Source organism: Gopherus flavomarginatus, chromosome 6, assembly GCF_025201925.1.
Source record: "Gopherus flavomarginatus isolate rGopFla2 chromosome 6, rGopFla2.mat.asm, whole genome shotgun sequence".
Lineage (NCBI taxonomy): Eukaryota > Metazoa > Chordata > Testudines > Testudinidae > Gopherus > Gopherus flavomarginatus.
In genome coordinates this window covers 95,884,166-95,890,050 of record NC_066622.1, presented here as the reverse complement: position 1 = coordinate 95,890,050, position 5,885 = coordinate 95,884,166, and positions in this window count along the sequence as shown.

Below are 5,885 nucleotides of genomic sequence, written 5' to 3'. Positions count from 1 at the left end.
TCACCCCGCACACCAGTGTTATCTTAACAGTAAACCTATGTGAACCCAGCAGGAACAGAAAAACTGTTGGTCAGCAAGGAGGAGGAAAAGAAAGGTCTTGGGAAGAAAGGGGGTTGTAAATTTTAACTGGGTTAAGACTGGAAATAAGGGTGAACTGTCTTAGATTGGTTTGGCTGAAGTCAATAATTAGTCATCAATAAATGACATCACACATTTGTTAAAGGGCACATTGCTAATACCTGCCTGACCAAATTAGAGCTGACCAATATGGTCTAAGCACTCCTGGTTTAGCCCGTTTGAAAGTATCTTGGCTCAGATGATTCTAAATGTTTTGTTACTGTTTGGATGTAGTAAATTTCTTATTAGTTAGGCTTTTTAGGCATGTTTAGAGCAATTGTATAAACACCAGTTGGCCTTTAGATTTAATAAAGGAATTTCTGATTAATTTAGCATCATAGTAATACTCTGCACACGCAATAATTCCAACATAAGCCTTTGAAATTTAGGTTACGTTAAAGGTACAAGGATTGCAGGTTTATTGGCAGTGCCCCACTTTATGTCAACTGCACCTGTATTTCCCCAATGTTCCAGCAAGGATGACTGTGCTCAGGCTTCCAGCTCCCCAGCTTTTGCCTTTCTGGTTAGAATTCTCACTGGGATATTCCTAGGCTGCACAGTTCGCAATCTTCATTGTGTCTGCCGAGGGTGACCTGCTTGCTTTCTCTTCAGAGACTAATAACAGTAATTGTTACTGACACACAATTCTTTCTAAGCATGCCTACTTCATTCTTAAGGTAAAAAGCCTCCTAGAGGAAATGTATTAAAAGCAATAAAAGAACTTGCATGCATCATCCCACCTAGAGGTGGTTTTTTTGTTGTTGTTTTGTGCTAACAAGTTCATCGCAGCTTTAGCTCAGAATAACCACTCTTATGGGGCCTCAGTAGGCCAGGTCCTTCCATTCCTTCCCTAAGGATTGGGGTCTTCTGTGAACAAGGGGCCTATCTATTTGACGGATCAGGCAGGAGTCAGTTTAAACCCCAGACTTTTATTGTCTGGTGGTCTCTGGAGAATCCACTTTGAACTAGCATATCTCTGGAGAAGGAGTGGCTTCAGAGGCCAATAATGAAAGAAAATCCTTAGCACCACCTTTCCCTATTAGGTATATTAGTTGACAGATGTGAGGAATCATCCCAGATTGAAATGGCAGTAGAGGAGGTTTGGAAACAAATAAATAAAACAAACAGTAATAAAAGTCACCAGGACCAAATCATATTCATCCAGGAGTTCTGAAGGAACTCCTATATGAAACTGCAGAACTGCAGTATGTAACCTATTACTTAAATCAGCTTTTGTACCAGATGACTGGAGAATAGCTATTGTGATGCCAATTTTTTTTAAAAAGGCTCCAGAGGCAAGCCTGGCAATTACAGGCCAGTAAGCCTAACTTCAGTTCCAGGCAAATTTCAACTACAGTAGAACCTCAGAGTTACGAACAGACCAGTCAACCACCACCTCATTTGGAATCAGTAGTACACAATCAGGCAGCAGCAGCAGAGACAGGGAAAAAAGCAAATACAGTACAGTACTGTGTTAAACATAAATAACTAAAAAAGGAAAAAGCATTTTTCTTCTGAAACTTTACTATGCAAAGCTGTATTACATCAATGTTCAGTTGTAAACTTTTGAAAGAAGTCAACATTTGTTCTGAATTACAAAACATTTCAGTTACAATTTTCCATTCCCAAGATGTTCATAAGTCTGAGGGTCTACTGTATAGTAAAGAAAATTACAGATACATATATCAACATGATTTGTTGGGAAAGAGTCAACATGGCTTCTGTAAAGGGAAATCATGACTCACCGATCGATTAGTATTCTTTGAGGGGGATCAACAAACGTGGACAATGGTGATCCACTAAGATATAGTGTACTTGGATTTTCAGAAAGCCTTGGACAAGGCTCCCTCCCTAAAGGCTTTTAAATAAAGTAAGGTGTCATGGGACATGATAGTAGGTCCTCACATGGGTCAGTAACTGGTTAAAAAAAAACAAAACAGGAAACTAAGGGTAGCAAAAAAATGGTCAGTTTTCAGAAGGGAGAGAGGTAAATAGGAGTGTTCCCCCAGGGATTCGTTCTGGAACCAGTGCTCTTCAACATATTCATAAATTATCTGGAAAAAGTGGTAAACAGTGAGGTGGCAAAGTTTGCAGACGATACAAAATTACCTAAGATAGTTGAGTCCAAAACAGACTGTGAAGAATTAAAAAGTGATTTCACACAACTGGCTGAACTGGGCAACAAAATGGCAGATGAAATTCATTGTTGATAAATGAAAAGTGCATTCTGGAAAACAATCCTAACTATACAGACAAAATGATGGCATCTAAATAAATTCTTACTACTCAAGGAGGATATATTGGAGTCACTGTGGACTGTTCTCAGAAAACACTCAATGTGCAATGGCAGTCAAAAAAAAAAGCTATCCATGTTAGGAATCATTAGGAAAGGGATAGATGCTAGAACAGTAAATATAATACCACTATATATATCCATAGTATACCCACATTTTGAATATTGTGTGCAGTTCTAGTCATCCCATCTCAATAAAAGATATATTGGAAAAGTAGGACAAGAAAAATGATTAAGGGTATGGAACAGCTTCCATATGAGGAAAGATTTAAAAGATTAGGACTGTTCACCTTGGAAAAGACACAATTAAGGAAGAAATGAGAGAGAGCTATAAAATCATGAATAGGCTGCATTTTAGTCACGGGTATTTTTAGTAAACAAATTCACAGCCCACGAATTGTACTATATCCCTGACTAAATACTAGGAGTGCTGGGGGGAGGGTGTAGCTCATGGGGTGCTGTGAATGCTGCGGGGGGCAGCAACCCAGGGGTGCCACAGGTGCATGGGGGATGCTGGGGCAGCTGCTTGGAACGAGTGCCCAGGGGGTGCTATAGATGCATATGGGAAGGGTGCAACTCCTGGAGGGGCTGTCTGGGGGGTGCTGTGAGTGCTCTGGGGGGGAAGTCCGGAGAGCACCATGAGTGCAGCCTGGGTCCCCAGCTGGTGCTGGGGGGAGGGAGTTTAGCAGATTCCTGGGAAATGGTGACATGTCCCTCCCTCAGCTCCTAGCTCCGCTCCTGCCAGTGGAGGCAGCACGTGGAGCTAGGAGCTGAGGGAGGGACACGTTGCAGCTTCTGGGGAGCCCCATAAGGTAAGCACTGCTCCTCCTGTGCCCCAACCCCTAGCTCTGAGCTACCCACCCAAGCAGCAGCGGGTGCCAATGGCCTGGGGCCATCTTAGCTGCTCAGGCAGCACCAGCCCCAGTAGAAATCACAGAGGTCACAGCAAGTCATGGAATCCATGACTTCAGTGACAAACTCACAGCCTGACAAACTCATGAACCATGTGCAGGAAAAGTATTTACCCTTTCACATAAAAATTAGGGGGCCATCCAATGAAATAAATAAGCAGCCAGTTTAAAACAAAAACAAAAACAAAAAAAAAAAAAAAGGAAGTACTTCTTCACATCAAGCACAGTCAACCTGTGGAATTCATTGCCAGGGGATGTTGTGAAGGCTAAAAGCATAACAGGGTTCAAAAAATTATTAGATATGTTCCTGGAGAATAGGTCCATTAATGGCTATTAGCCAATATGGTTAGGGATGCAACCCCATCCTCTGAGTGTCCCTAAGCCTTTGCCCAATGCTGGGACCAGACAACAGGGAACAGACCACTTGATAATGGCCCTGTTCTATTCATTCCCTTGGAAGTATCTGGCATAGGCCACTATTAGAAGAGAGGAGATATTGAGCTAGATAAACAATAGGTCTTACCCAAAATGGCCATTCTTATGTTATTTTCACATGTACATAATTGCATTTTTAATACAAGTACCTCAAAGATATTAACTCATGCAACAAGGTCTAACAATTCAATAAAGTTTAATTCTAATAAGGTTTGTTCAGAGTATTGTCAATTTGTCATAGGCAGATGAAGGCTGTAACCTGTTTCCCTCCCACCCCCTATACCGTTCCTGCTACTTCTAGTCACTAGGCTTTGCCCAACTCAGCAAGCTAGCAGCACCTTTTGGCAACAGGCATATGCCCAGCCTATAGCCAAGTGCTCTAGCCCAAATAAACTTTACCCCTCCCATCCTCTAAGATTTAGAAAATTAATTCCTTTACTTTCCAAGATCAGCTGATAAGTTACCTCAATAACTGCTTTAAGTCTAAGAAGATTTTAAAGAAAGCAATGTTTATTTAGAAACCAGGTAAGTCTTGCACTCCTATTCGTCAGTGTCTTGGTAACAGCCTCCCTGGGTAGGATAATCTTGTAATTACAGCACTCCAGCAAGTCTCTGCAAGTGAGCATTTGTATCTGTTCCATTCCACTTTCCTAGAATACATTGCTACAAAGACACCCCTTGAACCTTGTTTGATAAAGACACACTTTTCTTACATACCACTTGATTCTAACAAAGCCTACCTGTATGCAGCTAGATACCTATGGTGGGGGACTGGGGGCAGGAGGTCCTGTCCTGATGATTAGGCAACAAATAATTTAATTTAACTAAAGTTACTACTTACTCTAGGAAGAAAATATTGTATGTTATCTAGTATACTTCAGAGAAATTAGTATTTAGCAAGAGTGGGTGGAAGATCAAGGCTTTAATAAATGGAACAATTTTTGGTGAGAGGTTAGAAATATAATAAATGAAACTGCTGATGTATAAAGATGGCACATTAAGCAATAAATTGGGCTTTGAATTATTTAGAGGAAAAATAGGGGTTTCCTGGTTAAGAAAGCCATAGAAGACAGGATACATCGGTGATATTTATACATCATACTAGGTACAAGTTTAAATAGGGTACGGTTACTGAGATCTCTTCAGGCTATTAACCCTGAAAAAGCAAAGCAATCATTTAAAAAATTAACTAGATGGTTCTGTTATGCTAGTTTATACAGCATTCATTTGTCAAATGCCATGCAAATCTAGACAGGGCCCTTGCACCAAAAAGATTTTATAATCCAAGACAAGACTTGGGACAGTCAACATTGGGAATATAGTCTGATAGAGCCCTGTGTTAGAATCAAAGCTAGAGCACCCTGGAACATGAGAACTTCATGCTTCTAGACCAGTCTTGAGCTAATTTAATAAATTAAGTCTTCAACTTTAAAAAGTTTAAATCTTTAAAATTAAGAAAATTGATTCAACTTTGTTTATTCCTTAAACCTAAGAACTAAAAAAAAAAAAAAAAAAAAAAAAAAAAAATCCAAAAAACCCCAAAAAAACCATACCAAGTTTGACATCTTCATTAAGCTATTTGACTTATGCACGCACAGAATGTCTGACTGTAACATATGGGAAGAGTATATTTCATATAGGCTTAACTCAATGTAACCAGTTGTTTGGATGTTAAAAAAAAATGGAAAACCTGAAGTCTCAAAAATTGGAACCAGTACATCAGTTGTGAGAGCTTTCACATACTGCCCTGAAGTATGTCCAGAACCAGGCTGAGAAACTACTCTCGCCCCAAAGAGACCAATCATGCAGACGAAACCGTCACAATCCTTGGCTTCTCTGAAAAGACTGCCGTAAGTAAAACACACTATGAAGTGAACTAAGACTACTGGCTCATTTCATTAGTGACACTGAATTAAGTCTCAGGTGGGGGATGAATTGAGACTAGTAACTATAAGTTACTTAAGATTCTATATACTATACAAATGTCCTAAGTTATTAACCCAGGTTTTCCATCCTCAAAATACATTCATATCCATTGCAAATGGTATTTTCAGTACAATGTACATTCCAATTAAAGACAAACCACGTTTTAGTGAGAATACAGCTACTTTAATAACTCAAATAGAAGC